The sequence below is a fragment of the Arachis stenosperma genome, chromosome 5 (genome assembly GCF_014773155.1).
Source record: "Arachis stenosperma cultivar V10309 chromosome 5, arast.V10309.gnm1.PFL2, whole genome shotgun sequence".
Taxonomy (NCBI): domain Eukaryota; kingdom Viridiplantae; phylum Streptophyta; class Magnoliopsida; order Fabales; family Fabaceae; genus Arachis; species Arachis stenosperma.
The window spans coordinates 67,597,956-67,616,415 of NC_080381.1; the positions used below are offsets into that span (position 1 = coordinate 67,597,956).

At 35.9% G+C, this 18,460-nt stretch overlaps 1 non-coding gene across 1 annotated transcript; it reads left to right on the plus strand.

The window, feature by feature from the left end:
* Positions 1 to 17,945: 17,945 nt before the first annotated feature.
* Positions 17,946 to 18,053, plus strand: LOC130983449 (small nucleolar RNA R71). The gene has a single exon (XR_009087440.1). It is a non-coding gene; the product is annotated as a small nucleolar RNA R71 (small nucleolar RNA).
* Positions 18,054 to 18,460: the final 407 nt, after the last annotated feature.

An 18,460-nucleotide genomic window follows, 5' to 3' on the forward strand; every position in this document is an offset into this window, starting at 1 on the left:
TTTTTGTGAACCTTAGGTTTGATGTTTGTATGTTATATGATGTTAGTTTGAGCTTTGGTGCTTGTTGGAGTTGGCTTGGCTTTTTGGAAGCTTGTTTGGACTCAAAGTGGTGTTTTGTACATATTGGGAATCGGCCAAGGTTTGGTTTCGATTTTCTTTATGTAATATGTAATATTTCTGGACACTTAGGCTAGTGAACCATAGGATATGATTGAATTGGATGTGTGGTTGTTTGTGGTATATGCATGATGATGAAGATTGAGAAAAATGTATATGTTAGGGTATGATTGTGGTGGATTTTAATATGATGATGGATTGATGTTAATTGCTAGCGGTTATTGATTTTTGTGGGTAATGGTGATGTGTTGAGAAATTATTGGTGCTAATGATATATTATGATGTTGGTTGATGTTGATGAGTGTGTATGTTAATTGTGGAAATATGAATATTGATAATGATTGCTAATGTTGAGAGTAATTGATGAGGAGTATGAATATATATGTTGATGACAATTGGTGAAGGATGTGAGTTTTATGAGGATAATTTGAAGAATAAAGATTATGATGGATTTGGTTAATGTTAGATATTTTTTGGTGATGATTGTTGGAATTGATGAGGATTTGTAGTGATTGTTGATGTTGTTGTTAGTCGATGATGATTATGAGTGTGGATTTATGATTGAATTGGAAATTATGGATTGGTAGTGATATGTGGTATAATGGTTGAGTAATTTAGGTGTGAAGTTGAGGAGAATGATATGAAATGGTAAGATGTTGTGTGTGGCAGTGTTTTATGATGATTGAGCAGGTTTTGATTCAGTTTTGATTTGAGAGTTGGTTGAAATTGAGATTTTGAGGTTTTTGGTAAAAACAGATTTTTAGTGAACTTTGATGGATCATAACTTGAGCCTTAGTTTTCAAAATTTGTTGAAATTTACTTTAAATTAAAGTCTTGAAAACTCTTCAAATTGATATAAAGTTTGTAAAATTTGGATTTTTGTAGAGGAATTTATGATCATTCAAAGAAAGTTTGGTGTCAAAATCTGAAATTCTGCAAAGTTGCAGAATTTTGTAATTCCTGGTATGTGCGCACGCACACCCCTGTGATTTTTTCGAACTTGTGCAAACGCACAGCCCTGTACGTACGCACACACAGGGGAAGGCCTTTTGATGAGAGCGCTAGCACAATCTGTGTGCACACATAACCAATGGAGTTTTACAACCTGTGCGCACGCACACGTTAGGAAGGGCAGTCTGTTGAGGGCGGTAGCACACCTTGTGCGAGCGAATAGAAATGTGAAATTTTGTACTTGTGCGTACGCACACCTCTATGCATACGCACACATTTTGATAATCTCTTTGGGTTTGTGCACACACACTCCTGTGCGTACGCACATGCCCTGTTTTACAACTAGAACTTTGTTTTTATCTGCTTCACCTTCCCAACAAGCTTGTAAACTTCTGTGACACCTATTTAAGACTTTTTGGCTTGTTTTTGGATGTTAAACATAGAGAAGGTCTTGGGCGAAATTAATAGAGTATTACCTTGAAAAGTTAGAGGACGGAGGTTTAGGTTTCTGGTGTATTAAGGATGAGTTTGGTTGAGAGAGAAGGAAGAGTAGTGTACTTGGTGAGTACTGATAACGAATTGAGAAACTGATGAACTTGAAAAATATGAATGTTTAAGGATGTTAATGGAAATGATGACGGTTATGATGAGTTGAAGACTCAAAGAGGAATAATGATCTTGTTGAATATGGAAAGTGTGCCAGGCACTATATCCTTGGAATGATAATGTTTGAAGGAGAGTGTGCCAGGCATTATATCCTTGGAATGTTGAGAATTGATAATTGATAGTGGATTAAAATGAGAAATGGTGATGAATGGTGATGATTTGAGGTGGATGGACTTGTTGGATGTGGAACGTATGCTAGGCACTATATCCTTGGAATGATAGTGTGCTAGGCACTATATCCTTGGAATGATTTATGATGAGATAGATGTTGTTGTTTTCCTTATCTGCCGCAAGAGTGTGCCAGGCACTATATCCTCAGAACGATAGTGTGCTAGGCACTATATCCTCGAAACAAAAGCGTGTCAGGCGCTATATCCTCGGACGTGGCAGAATGGCAACATCTGAAAGGATGTGTCAGGTTGGCATTCATAGACCGACAAGTGATATCACAAGCCCATAGGACAAGCATTCATTATATGCATTTCTTATGTGTTTGTTTTCTTTGATTACTTGAGTTTGCCTAATTGTATAATATGGCTACTTACTTCTTGAATTACTTGTTATATATGATTTCTACCTGTGTATTTCTTGCGTGCATTAATTGTGATTGTCTGGTGCTGAGGAGGTTAGGTAGGTGATGGCGATGGGATCGCACGGAGGTTAGGTTCGCGAAGGCGGTGGGATACAGCAGTGTGATTAGTATTAGTTAGAATTCATCTAAGTTTAGATAACCCAGTTTATGGTTAAGTTCTTTATTTATTTATTTATGTTACGCTTGAGTATCTGCTTGGTGTGAAGTTCTAAGATTGCCTTAGACGTCCCGGAACCTTACATCTTACATTGTCGGCACTGTTACCATACTGAGAACCCCTGGTCCTCATTCTATACTTTATTGTTGTTTTTCAGATGCAAGTCGTGATTCACCTCGGTTAAATTGCGGTCATGGTGGCAGAGCGGAGTATGGTTTCTTCCTGGTTTATTTCTATTTTATTTTGTTGTAGTACTTTCTCTCACCCTTTTTGTTTTAGACTTATGGCCTTAGAGGCTTACTTGAGAGATAACTTGTATAAGCTGTGTATTTTTCTGCTTGTAACTAGTCAGCTTAAACTCCGCAAGCTGTGGCTAGTTTCCTTCGATTAATATACTCTTATATCTATATATGTTTTATTGTCTTGCATCTATACCTTGCGTCTTGTGCGTTAGCTTCGTGTGAACGTTTTGCGCTTTTGTAATTCTGTTTTTGAGCTTAATTCTTCATCGGGCTTCTAGCATATATTAATTCCTTCTATATATAATATGTATAAATCTTAGAATTGTTGTAACCTTTGATTAACCTTTGCTTTACAGCTAGAGGTAAGGCTTAGGGTAATTAGGGTGTTACACATTCCAATTCACAACGTATTTTATACACTTTTTATTCCTTTTTATGGTTTTAACCAAATTCAAACCAACAACCTCTTGATTCGCCTGACTAAGACCTGCAAGATAACCATAGCTTGCTTCAAACCACAATCCTCGTGGGATCGACCATGACTCACTCAGGTATTACTTGGACGATCCAGTGCACTTGCTGGTACAGCTGTACAAAGTGTGAGGATTTGCACACCAAGTTTTTGGTGTGTTGAGCAGATATTTTATATGCTTTTTGGAATCATTTTCATATAGTTTTTAGCATGTTTTGTTTAATTTTTATTAAGTTTTCATAGGTTTTAGTGCAAAAATCACATTTTTGGGTTCTACTTTGTGTTTGTGTGTTTTTATGTAATTTAAGGTATTTTTTGGCTGAAATTGAGGACCTGGAACAAAAGTTAGCAAAAGTCTAATTCAGAGAAAGAGAAAGCACTGCAGATGTTGTCCGGATCTGACCTTCTTACACTCGGAAGAGCTTTTCTAGAACTATAGAAGTCCAAATGGAACGTTCTCAACGGCTATGGAAAGCTAACTTCTAGAGCTTTCTGGCAATGTTTAATTGTTCATACTTTGCTTCAGATTAAAAGGCCCAAAACTGGCATCCAATGCCAGCCTCCTGCCCCCTTCTAGGCGTCCAGCGCCCAAGGAGAAGAGACCAGCGTCCAAACGCCCAAAAAGGACCCCCTAGCCAGTGTTCAATGCCCTATATGCCTTATAGCATGTGGATCTCATCAAAGCTCAGCCCAAACACTCAATAAATGGGCCCTAGAAGTAGATTCTAGCACTATAAGTCTGTTTTATCCTTTTTTATGTAATCCCTAGTTATTAGTTTAGTATTTAAAGAACTTTTACACCTCTCATTAGAGAGGAAGGACACCTTATTTCATTTAGCACTATATTTTCTATCGGTATGAGTTTCTAAACCTTCTAGGTTGAGGGGAGGAGCCCTACTGAGTTCCATGAATTAATAAAAGTATTATTGTTTCTCTTCAATCCGTGTTTGATTTAATTCTAAGATATATATTCATTCTTCAATATGATGAATGGGATGATCAGTGACAATCAGCTCCATTCATCATACTAAGACCGCGTGCTTGACAACCACCCGTGTCTACTTAGGTTTGTGTAAATATGTGACTGGAAAGAATCAAACCGCCAACTTGATTATACATCTTTCAGACGGCTAATTCATGACTTATTTGGGGACTTTTCGAGTCACCAGTTCAGCCGATTTACAGGGAGATTAGGGTAGAGGCTAAAACCCAAAGGAGCAGAAATATCTGATTCGGAAGATTCGACCTTGTTGTAGTGTTTTGAGTAGGATCACCAAAGGGAATGAACTGCTAGAGCTTCACCCTCGGCAACGGCGCCAAAAACTTAGTGTGCAAATCCCCACACTTTGTACAACTGTACCAGCAAGTGCACTGGGTTATCCAAATAATACTGAGCAAGTCAGGATCAATCCCTCGAGGATTGTGGTTTGAAGCAAGCTATGATTATCTTGCAGGTCTTAGTCAGGCGAATCAAGAGGTTATTGGTTTGAATTTGGTTAAAACTATAAAAAAGAATAAAAAGTGTATAAAATAATTTGTGAATTGGAATGTGAATAGTGATAAGAAATTGGTTAAGGTTTGGAGATGCTTTGTCCTTCTAGATTAACTCTGGTCTTACTGTCTCCTTCAATTGTTAATGATTTCTTCTATGACAGGCTGTATGCACCGTATGGCCACGGTCATTAATCTCCCCTGCTTTAGATCAAACGCCGTATGCCGCGGTCATCCAATCTGAATGGGGGTGAAGCTCTAGCAGTTCATTCCCTTGGTGATCCTACTTAAAACGCCACAGATAAGGTCGAATCTTTCGGATCAGAGAATGCTGCTCTGGTGGACGAAATTGTGATCATCAATAATGGCTCTTTGGTATGTGCATCTATTAACTCAGCACTTTCTTCCCACAACTTCGCTCAACTAACCAGCAAGTGTACTGGGTCGTCCAAGTAATAAACCTTACGTGAGTAAGGGTCGATCCCACAGAGATTGTTGGTATGAAGCAAGCTATGGTCATCTTGTAAATCTCAGTTAGGCAGATAATAATTGATTATGGGAAATATAAAGAGATACTTGCTTAAATAATAAAGGATAAAAATACTTATGTAAATTAATGGTGGGAATTTCAGATAAGCGTATGGAGATGCTTGTCCCTGTTGAATCTCTGCTTTCCTACTGCTTTTATCCAATTTTATCACTCCCTTCTATGGCAAGCTGTATGTAGGGCATCACCGTTGTCAATGGCTACATCCCATCCTCTCAGTAAAAATGGTCCAAATGCTCTGTCACAGCACGGCTAATCATCTGTCGGTTCTCAATCAGGTTGGAGTAGAATTCCGTGATTCTTTTGCGTCTGTCACTAACGCCCAGCCTTCAGGAGTTTGAAGCTCGTCACAGTCATTCAATCCCGGAATCCTACTCGGAATACCACAGACAAGGTTAGACTTTTCGGATTCCCATGAATGCCGCCATCAATTCTAGCTTATACCACGAAGATTCTGATTAAGGAATCCAAGAGATATGCGCCTGGTCTAAGGTAGAACGGAAGTGGTTGTCAGTCACGCACGTTCATAGGTGAGAATGATGATGAGTGTCACGGATCATCACATTCATCAAGTTGAAGTGCAACGAATATCTTAGAACAGGAATAAATCGAATTGGATAGAAAGTAATAGTAATTGCATTGAAACTTGAGGTACAGCAGAGCTCCATACCCTTAATCTATGGTGTGTAGAAACTCCACCGTTGAAAATACATAAGTGAAAGGTTCAGGCATGGCCGAATGGCCAGCCCCCAAAACGTGATCTCAGGATCAAAAATACAATTCAGGATCCAGGATGTCTAATACAATAGTAAACTATCCTATTTATACTAGACTAGCTACTAGGGTTTACAGAAGTAAGTAATTGATGCATAAATCCACTTCCAGGGCCCACTTGGTGTATGTTTGGGCTGAGCTTGATCTATTCACAAGCTGAGGCTTCTTTTGGAGTTGAACACCAAGTTGTAACGTGTTTTGGGCGTTCAACTCCGGTTCGTGACGTGTTTCTGGCGTTTGACTCCAGACAGCAACATAGAACTGCCATTGAGCGCCAGTTTATGTCGTCTAATCACGAATAAAATATGGACTATTATATATTGGAAAGCTATGGATGTCTAGTTTCCAACACCATTAAGAGCGCGCCATTTGGAGTTTTGTAGCTCCAGAAAATCCATTTCGAGTGCAGGGAGGTCAGATTCCAACAGCATCAGCAGTCCTTTGTCAACCTCCTTCTCAGAGTTTTGCTCAGGTCCCTCAATTTTAGCCAGAAAATACCTGAAATCACAAAAAAATACACAAACTCATAGTAAAGTCCAGAAATGTGAATTTAGCATAAAAACTAATGAAAACATCCCTAAAAGTAACTAGATTATATTAAAAACTACCTAAAAACAATGCCAAAAAGCGTATAAATTATCCGCTCATCATGCTCTTTTGGGTTCTAGCCTCTACCACAGAGACCTTAATCTCTCCATAAATTGGTTGAACTGTTGTCTCGAGAAGTCCCCAACGATGTCGTGGATTAGTCGTCTGAGAGATGTATAATCAAGCTGGCGGTTCGATGCTTTCCAGTCACTTATTCACATGAACCCAAGTAGACACGGATAGTTGTCAGGCACGTGGTCTTAGTATGATAAATGGAGCTGATTGTCACAGATCATCCTATTCACCATATTGAAGAATGAATATACATCTTAGAATTAAATCAAACACGGATTGAAAAGAAACAATAATACTTTTATTAATTCATGGAACTCAACAGGGCTCCTGCCCTCAACCTAGGAGGTTTAGAAACTCATACTGATAGAAAATACAGTGATAAATAAAATATGGTGTCTGTCCTCTCTAATGAGAGGTGTAAAAGTTCTTTAAATACTAAACTAATAACTAGGGATTACATAAGAAAGGGTAAAATAGTCTTTTAGTGCTAGAATCCACTTCTGGGACCAACTTTGTTAGTGTTTGGGCTAAGCTTTGATTAAATCCACATTCTCTGAGGCCTCTAGAGCATTGAACACCGGCTAGGGGGTCCTTTTTGGGCGTTTGGACGCTGGTCTCTTCTCCTTGGGCGCTGAACGCTTGAAAAGGGGCAGGAGGCTGGCGTTGGACACCTGTTTTGGGCCTTCTAGTTTGAAGAAAAGTATAGACTATCATATATTTTTGGAAAGCTCTGGAAGTCAACTTTCCATTTCCATTAAGAACGCTCTATTTGAACATCTGTAGCTCCAGAAAAGCTCTTCTAAGTGAAAGGAGGTCAAATCCAGACAGCATCTGCGATGCTTTCTCTGTCACTGAATCAGACTTTTCCTTTAGCTCCTCAATTTCAGCCAGAAATTGCCTAAAATCGTACAAAAATACACAAATTCAAAGTAGAATCCAAAAATATGAATTTAACACTAAAACCTATGAAAACTTGATAGAAATTAAACAAAACATGCTAAAAACTATATGAAAATGATGCCAAAAGGCGTATAAAAGATATGCTCGTCAGTATCCACACCGAGACCAACCTTTGCTGTCAACTCCTTGACCAATGGATATCTAATCTAAATTGAGAAACCTCTTGTAACTCTTTGCACACCATAAAATTTTTCTCCAAGAATTAGGCTCACATACGTTTATGTCGTGTGTGTAGAGATAATTCTCTCATCTATTTCCTCTACTCTTGGCATACATATATAGTATGAGATTTGTTATTGATTTTAAATTTGAATCTCATTCAAATTCAAATAATATCTTGGTAATTTAGCAATATTTCTAAAACGTAGTCCAAATATTTAACAAACGGTGATTTTCAACTAAATCAAATTCCGTGTTTCTTAAATATGATTGAGTACATAGAGTACTAATATGTGTGCATTGAGAAAATCTCATTCTCTATTTAATAGAATATCAATTAGATATTAGAGATTTTACTTTTAGTTCTTATAATAAAAATACTCAGTATCTTTATTATTGGTCAAACCAATCTGACGAACGGACTTTTGCTAGTAAAGAATTTCATAGAAATAATCATGTTGTAAGTATAGTTTCTATACTAACAGAGAATCCTTTCGTACAAAAGTTTTGGTTGTCACAAGTAACAAAACCCAATAAAATTTATAACCGAAGTATTTAAACCTCGGGTCGTCTCTCAAGGAATTGCAGGGAGGTATGATTTCTTATTGGTTATGAGAAAAAAGTGTATTTTTGGGGGTTTTTGAATTAAAGAACAAGTAAATTAAATGGCAAGAAAAATAAATTAATAATTAAGAAAACTCTTGGCAAGGTATGAGAACTGGAAATCCCATCCTAGTTATCCTTATCAGGTGTGATGAGAATTGTTTATTGCTCCCACTTAGTTAACCCTTGCTAAATAAAGGAAAGTCAAGTGGACTAATCAACTTGATTCCTCAAGTCCTAGTCAACTCCTATGGAAAGACTAGCTTTAGAGGGATCCAAATCAACCAGCAAACTTCAATTTTCAATCAACAGCTGAGTTTGATAACTCAAGTGTCACCACTTACTCAACCAAAGCCAAAAGGGGAAAAATCCAAATTATTTATATCATGAATGGAAGAAAGAAGTCATAAATCTGAAATACCTCAAATTATATTAAATATAAAATCAAATCTAACATGAGAATTCATAAATCAAAGTAATAGAATAAATAAAAATAGAAGAGAAACCAAAGTAAAGGAACATAGAACCTGGAATGAAGAAGAAGTAAACCAAACCTTTAAGAGGAATCCTAATCCTAAATCCTAAGACCTAAGAGAGAGAGGAGAGAGCCTATCTTTCTAGAAAACTACATCTAAAGCTAAAATTATGAATAATGAATGTTGTGTTAATGAATGTATGAATTCTCCCACTTTATAGCCTCTAAATTGTGTTTTCTGGGCCAAAAATTGGGTCAAAAATAGCTCAGAAATCGTCGGGTATGTTTTCTGCAATTTTCTGCACGAGGCGTCCATCACGCGTGCGCATGGGTCACGCGTGCGCGTCATTTGGAAGTTTTCCTTGTCACGCGTACGCGTCAGTCATGCGTACACGTCGCTTGTGTTTTGCACTAGGCATGCATTCGTGTCGTCTATGCGTGCGCGTCGCTTGGGTTCTACATGAGTCACGCGTCCGCATCGTCCATACGTGCGCGTCGCTGCCATTTTTGTCAAAACTTTATTTTTGCGCGTTCCTTCCACTTTTGCATGTTTCCTTCCTGTTCTCTGAGCCATTCCTACCTTATAAAGCTGAAAATACTCAACACACAGATCACGACATCGAATGGTAATAAAGGATAATTAAAATTAATAATTTTATGGTCTAGGAAAAATTTTTTCACATATATTAAGGAATAAGGAAGGATTTGTAAAACCATGCAATTTACATGAATAAGTGAGCAAAGACTTGATAGAAACCACTCAATTGAGCATAATATAAATCATAAAATAGTGGTTTATCACAATCCTTAAGAGAAATTTTGATTCGCATCCTCAATACTCATATTGAGTTTTTCCAAATAGGTCATAAACATCAATCATATTAAGGCCAATTATAAATTGTTTGTAACAAAATAAAATCCAAAAATGTTTGCAAGAACAATTCTCGCTAAAGCCATTTGTCTAATGGCATTCCAACTTCTAAAGTTGTTAAATTCAAAATATATCGTCTAATACTCCCACTAGTTTAAATAAAATCTTTGATAGTCGTACTATCTTGTTTTGGTCATCATACATCTTCACAAGATGTTTATTAATAAATAGTAGGTATATGCCTTTGAAATTAGAACTCATAATTATCAAAACAACCCATAATGCAATAAAACAATATTCCAAATAGTTTATAAGTTCAAGAGATAAATTTTTTTTGGCAATCTCCTAACTTTTAAGATTTATCTCCATTGTTAGAGATTTTTTTATCAATACTCATGGATTAAACTTTATATTCCTAGGTTGTCTAGGTAAAAATAAAATTAAATCCCTAATATATCAAATGTACATACTTATTATTATCTTGAAAATAAAACTCCTGGTTGTCAGGCCGCTCTTTATAATCAAGAATATTAGAAAAAACTAATTTCTAAAATTATAGTATTCAAAACACATAAATCAAAACAAATTTTGATTTTTAATAAACTAACGTTTAGCCTTAGAAAATTATCAAATCAAATTTGACCTTTATATATACACTTATATATATATATATATATATATATATATATATCAGATCTAAATACCTTTGGACGCTTTAGTAAAAACTTCATTCTTCTATTGTACGAAGATTCTATGCATATCCACACCGAGACCAACCTTTGCTGTGAACTCCTTGATGAATGGATATCTGATCTAAATTAAGAAACCTCTTGTAACTCTTTGCATACCATAAAATTCTTCTCCAAGAACTAGTCTTACATACGTTTATGTGTGTAGAGGTAATCTCATCTATTTTCTCTACTCTTGGCATACATATATATAGTATGAGATTTGTTACTATTTTTAAATTTGAATCTGAATTCAAATTCAAATCATATCTTGTTATTTTAAGCTTGAATCTTTCAAATTTATAAATCATATCATAACTCAATTTTAAACAGAATCAATTAGGATCTTATCCAAATTTAGAATTCAAATTTAGAAATAGAATAACTAATTATTCTCAAATCTCATTTAATATTCTCAATTATCATATTATTATTATATTCTTGGTGCTAGAAAAGAATACAATAATATTCCATTTAAATTAATATAATTATTTATTTGATCAAATTAAAATAATAATTAAATAATTCTACAGCAAAGGTTAGAACAATCGGTAGTGTGTGACCCCATAGGTTCAATACTAAGCGGGTAGTAAATTAGTCAGACTAAATCTACTAATCAAGGTTGGCGTCTAGCAACACTCCTTAATGACCCGATAGTATGAAGTAATATATTTTTACTAAGAACCTAAGAAGAACAAAATATAATTCCTTCCATCTTTCGAGCTCTTGGTTAACCGTTAGAGTATGGTTTAATTGTCAAACTCTAACTTGTTACCATTATTATAATGAAATGTGAATGACTTAAGAAACTCATTTCTTCATTCATTCAAACTCCTTGGCCAAAGCATTGTTTATTTCATTTATTATAATCATAGAGCTCAAACTCATTACCACAGTTGATGGATTTCATATTGACTAATCATTAATTCTACAAGTATTCAAATCATATCCAATATCCATTCAACTAGCACCCTAGGGTATTAGGTGTCCGAAATCAAAGTATAATAAATACATTGTTAATTACTATGACAGTCGCATGTCAAAGGAACTCTATTACTATGTTCATTTTGAGAATATCTTATTGACCAATATGCGATAATTATAACCATTAGAAATTCTCAAAGTGAGTCAGTTCAATTGCCATATCTCTATAGGCACCATCAATATATATAATTTAATAAATGATATATATATATATATATATATATATATATATATATATATATATCTTTCCGGATTATTAATTTCCTTTTCTTAATAATCTTATGACCAAGAACAATTTAGATTAAATTATAAAAGATTTATCTCTCAATATTATGATCGCTATCATAATGATAAATTCCTAAATTTAACCAAGGACCTTATTATATTAATATTTTAATATAATAACAATAACAAATTATTTGACACATGATTGATTGGATTGTGGTCATACTATTTATTCCCAACATGTAGAATTGTGGAATCTTAGCATATAACTTTTTCGTTTAAGAGTAGAACAACACAATTATAATGCATAATCAAATTTGTTGTAATAATATAGCTAAAAACAAAACCTCTCAAAAAAGAAATGTAACTCTCTAGTTGTAACGACCCAACTTCTAATACGTCATGATAGTATTAAAAGTAAGGTATTACTGACCTGTTTTTCTTTAATTAACTATTTAATATTGAGCCTTTATGTCCAGATCGAGTTTCAATTTTTAAGAAAATTTCAGAAAATTTTGTTTTTATTTATTAAAATCACATATCAAAGATCTTCAAGTGATAACAATCACATAAATACCATAATAATAAATCATATACAAGTAAAATCAAAATAAAACTCAGATACAACACCCACCCCTCTATATAAAACAAAAACTTAAGCAACAAGAGCAAGGGGATTCTATAAAGCAACAAGAATCATAAATAAAATGTACTAATTGTCTGCAGCTTCTTATTGAATCTTCAAACCTGTGGCACTGAAAGGATGAAAAATTTTGGGGTGAGAACAAATCACACGTTTTCAATTGGGAATGGAAATGTCGTAAAAGTAATCAATAAAATACGAATAATTAACTTTACTTAATGAAACTATTTTTGTCAAACCTTTGAAAATACTTTTTAATTTTACTTTAGATAATTAATTACTTTCTTTAAATTTCTAAACTTAAAACAAATCTCAATCACAACATCAATTCTTAGTCACCTCAATACACAAACTAATAATACAAATAAGGGACCTTATTCAATACACAAACAAGACATAATAACACAAACTGCACAATCACAAAGAAATAATATAAGCAAACGCAATAAATACAAATGCGCAAACAATATGATGCATGTCTGTCCTAAGCAGACCATGAGCTCATGTGTCAGTTTATACCCTGCAGCCCGACATTATCTAGGAACAAGTCCCAGATATGGTTTCCCATTGTGTCCTTCGTGCATACATATCAGTGGTTAAGAATACCACTCTTTTGTGACTATCGACAGTCAGTGAAAAGTTGGACGCCATAATATACGCATAAGGGAAAACAATGATCCTCAGTTCATAGGCGTCTCCGGATCAACACACAACAAAACAACAATCCTCAGTTCATGGGTTTTCCCGAGATCACTACACAACAAAACAGTGATCTTCAATTCATGGATTTTTTCCGAGATCAACACACAACAAAACAGTGATCCTCAGTTTATGGGCTATCCCCGAGATCAACATACAACAATTCGTAGGTTATACCTGCATTTAAAACAATAACAATTTGTAGGTATTTCCGAGACCAATGATTGTTCAGTTCGTTGGTACTTCCCATATTTAACCAATTATCAGTTTGTGAGTTTTTTCTATAGTTAAAAAAGTAACTGTTCGTGGGGTTTTACTGCCTTTTAACATTTTTTTTCTTAAACCTTTCTTAACTTCCTCAAGCATTCGTTCCTAAAAAAATTAACCATCAAATCATTTCAAAATCTCTACTTTAGCAATCTCAACTCAAACCATTTTCAAACACTTTACATTTAACTTTAATACTTTTAAAAGATTATTCAACTTTCAATTTTATTAACAATCGTTAACCATCATCAAACAAGCCCTTAAATATTCATTTTCAGTTATCAAGTTTCAATTTTATCAATCAAACATCTAAGGCTCAGTTTACATAATTTATTTTAGTTAAATCCTTATATTTTTATAAAAATTCGAACATAACCTCCCTTAAAAATAGGACTTAACCACCCTTACGGATTTCCTCTTTCTCAATAATTCACCAGCCTTTTATCAGAAATTATCACAACAACAAATTTTCAATAATCATCTCATCATAATTAAGTTCAATGACTAACATCCTATCTTCAATTAAAATCAGAAGTTCTGTCAATCATTCTTTAAAAGTCAACTAGTCCAACTTCAAAAATTCAAACTAATTTTCCAAAAATCAGCCTCTAACCTCATACAATTTTGTTCATTATCGAGTTACTGATTTGTCCTCAAAGTTACTTTTTATCTTAAAATTTAGATTTCAAGAAAATCGATTTAGTAATCAAACTTCAATCCGTTAACCGTTCTCAAAATTAATTCTAGTTAATCATAATTCAACATTAACAACTATCACATCACCATCAAACAAACCAGCCAATAGCAACCAATTTAGTATAATCAAATAAAATTAGGATTCTATGTAATTCCCAAAACATTAGAAAACCAGTAACAATCACAATCTCAAACCAAAATCGATCTTATCAGTTAATCACTCATAGCAACAAAACCAGCCATAATCCAAACTCAATTCATCAATTATCAATATGACCATTTTTCAATAATTAACTCATAATATTTTAATTTAGTAAATAACACCAAATTAATAATCATTCATAACCATATCTGATTCCAATCATAACTCAGAATAATCACAACAACTAAGTATTCTCGTACACATTTTAACACATTCACATCAATTATTCAATTCTTAATCAATATTAATTATTTGCAGTTTTCCAATTAACTTTGTAGGCATTCTAAAATTTATAACCATTAAATTTTAAAAATAAAATCCCTATCTAAATGTCGAAACTCACAAAAATCATTAAACACAACAGCTCCATTAGCAGTTCCAACACCCGTTCCCATGGCGGCAACAGCAGTGGTTTTGGGCAGTTTGATGCCAGGGCATCTTGGCCAGTTTCACTAACCTTTTCTTTACTGTTTTAGGGTAGTTTCATGTATTTTCTTAGTAAATAAGTAAGTTTTAGATGAAAATACACTTACACCTTGATTCAAGAAATTATTGTGAACTTTATATGATTTCATGAGGATTAGGCAGGAATTGTATAATATAATTGATTATGCATAATCTCATGACTTGGAACAGAGCTTTGATGCACTCTAATTGCTTGATTTCAAGACAAAGGAAGCAAGAAGGAACCACATTAGCAGCCACGTGAATCTAATTAACGTGACTACTAATGTGGAACGGGGACAAGCTTGTAGCGTTAATGGAAAAAGTGATAGCCAATAACGCATTCAAAGCCATCATAGCCCACGTTAGTTGCCATGTTAACTACATTAACGTGGTAGCTAACGTAGCGGAGGAAGAGTAGCTCCAACGTTAGTGGTAAAAGTGATTGCCACTAATGTTCCATAAAGGCACAATGAAGCAACGTTAAGAGTCACGTTAATCCAATTAATGTGAACTGTAACGTGGGATGAATAACCAATTCCCAATGTTAGTGACGCTCACTTTTGTCACTAACGTTGGACCAACCCAAAAGTGCCCATGTTAGCGGTCATGTTAAGACCACTAACGTGAGAGATAACGTGGAGCTAAGCATGATAAGCCAACGTTAGTGACACTCACCTTTGTCACTAACATTGGAGATGGCAATCACTATCACGTTAGTGGCCACGGTAATCTAATTAACGTGAACTCTAACGTGGAAAGGAGGGGCGTTTGGAGCGTTAGTGACAAAGGTAAGTGTCACTAATGCTGTCGAAGCTTAGGCATGCCTATGCTAGGAGTCACGTCAGTTATACTAACGTGAACTCTAACGTAGGGAAAGGGGGCACAAGGCAACGTTATTGGAAAAGGTGGTTCCCAATAACGTTTGTGAATGACCAAAAGGCAACGTTAGTGGTCACGTTAGTGCCACTAAAGTTGAAGTTAACGTTGATCATTTTGGGTTGGAACGTTAGTGGAAAAGGTGATTGTCACTAACGTTCTCGAACCCACATCCTCCCTTAACGTTAACACCACTAACGTCCTAACTAACGCCCATGTCTAACTCACACTTTTCTGTAAACAAAGCTGAGCCCACTGAAAATTGTAACTGTTTCAACTCAAGATCAAAGGCCCATATCCACGACTTGAAGAACTCACTAGAAGATCAAGAAGAGTATTATATATAGGAGTAGTTTTGAACTATAGAGAAGCTTGGCACTTTTGGGTTGGTCCAACATTAGTGACAAAGGTGAGTGTTACTAACGTTGGGGATTGGTTCTTCATCCCATGTTAGAGTTCATGTTAATTGGATTAACGTGGCTTCATTGTGCTTTTATGGAACGTTAGTGGCAATCACTTTTACCACTAACGTTGGAGCTACTCTTCCTCCTCTACGTTAGCTACCACGTTAATGTAGTTAACGTGGCAACTAACGTGGGCTATGATGGCTTCGAAGGCGTTATTGGCAATCACATTTTCCATTAATGCTACAAGCTTGTCCCCATTACACGTTAGTGGTCACGTTAATTAGATTAACGTGGCTGCTAACGTGGTTCCTTTTTGCTTCCTTTGTCCTGAAATCAAGCAATTAGAGTGCATCAAAGCTTTGTTCCAAGTCATGAGATTATGCATCATCAATTATATCGTACAATTCCTGTCGAATCCTCATGAAATCATGTAAAGTTCACAATAATTGCTTGAATCAAGGTGTAAGTGTATTTTCATCTAAAACTTGCTTATTTACTAAGAAAATGCATGAAACTACCCTAAAACAGTAAAGAAAAGGTCAGTGAAACTGGCCAAGATAACAAAGTCTGTGGGCAGGAAGTAATTTCCAACCTTTACTAAATACGTTTTCAACCACTCCTATCGCCTGTTTTTGAGTTTTGTTAGCCAATTTGATGATTATGTCAGTGGGTATTAGCTCATTGATTTGAAGCTTTTTCATGAGGCATTAAGTTGATACTTGCTCCCAGGTCATAGAGCCCTTTATCAATCATTGTGTCTCTTATAGCACAAGGAATGTGAAAACTCCCTGGATCCTTCTTCTTTGTAGGTGACTCTGTTTGAATGAGGGCACTGCACTCTCTGTTCATCTTTATTGTTTGCCCACCCTTTAATGAACTCTTTTTCGCCAGCAGCTCCTTTATGTACTTGATGTAGGAGGGCATTTGCTGGAGGGCCTTAATGAATGGTATATTTACATCAAGAGATGCAAACATGTCGAGGAACCTTGAATACATTCTCCTTGCTACACCACCCTTGAGCCTTTGGGGAAAGGGTGCATATGGGTTTAGGGTCTCCCCTTTCTTTAGCTCCTCCTTGTGTGTGGGATGGGTTGCGTGGTTTCTCTCTTCATGCTTTTCCTTTTGATTGTCGTGGAAGTGTTTTGTTTGTGTGTGCACTTCCTCCACATTCCTCTCATCACTTATAGTGATCATCTTGAATTCTTCCCACCTTACTTTCTTTGTTTCTCCTCTGGGGTTCTTTTCTGTGTCACTTGGGAAACTATCAGTAGGTTTGGGAAATTGTTGAGATAGATATCCCACTTGGGACTCCAGCCTCTTGATGGTGTCTCCTTGGTTTTTGATATTGGCTCGCACTTCATCCTTGAACACTCTGTTGTCTTGGACTTTTTTACATATGTCTTCAAGTAGAGTCTCAATACTGGAGAGTCTATCCTCGGTTAGTGATGGTGGGTTGAGGTTAGGTGGTTGAGAGGGGTGATTAGGTCGATGTTGATAGGATCTTTGTGAGGGATGTTGGTGAGTTGCATTGTTGTTGGGATTATGGTTGTGGCGTCTCTGGTCTTGGCCTTAGTCTTGTTGATTTTCCTACCCAAAATTAGGGTGGTTTCTCCAACCAGAATTATAAGTTTTGGAGTATGGATCATGGGTCTGTCTGGGCGAGTTTCCAACATAGTTGGCTTGTTCCCAGTCACCTTCTTCTCCTACATATACTCCTTCTTGAGCTGGTGATGAGGTGATGACTGCTGCAACTTAGTTTTCTTCCACCTTCTTGGTAAGATCTGCTAACTGCTTGGTGATCATCTTATTTTGAGCCAGCAATGCATCTATGTGGTTCAGCTCAATTACTCCTCGAGTGTTGCTTCTTTCAGAAGCATAGAAGTAGTCATTCTCAGCCACAGTCTCAATGACATCTATGGCTTCTTCAATGGTTTTCTTCTTGTTTAGAGAGCCCCCTGATAAATGGTCTACGGACTTCTTTGACTCATAAGAAAGACCTTCATAGAAAATGTGCAATTGAACCCATTCATTAAACATGTCTGGTGGGCATCTTCTTGTTAAGTCCTTAAACCTCTCCCATGTCTCATAGAGAGTTTCACCATCTTGTTGCCTGAAGGTTTATACCTCAGCTCTCAGCTTATTGATTCTTTGAGGAGGGTAGAATCTTACCAAAAACTTGTTTACCACATCCTCCCAATTTGTTAAGCTCTCCTTTGGGAATGATTCCAGCCACTTAGATGCTTTTTCCCTGAGTGAAAAGGGAAACAACAGCAGTCTATAGACATTCGGATGGACACCATTAGACTTCACAGTGTCACATATTCTTAGGAAGGTGGTTACATGATGATTGGGGTCTTCTTGGGCACTTCCTCCAAATGAACAGTTGTTCTCAACAAGGGTGATGAGCTAGAGTTTTAATTCAAAATTGTTGGCATGTATGGTGGGCTTTTGGATGCTACTTCCACAATTTTCTGAATTTAGGTTGATGTAAGAGCCTAGAACTCTCCTTTTCTGCCCAGCATGATTCACAAGGCCTTCTCTGGCAT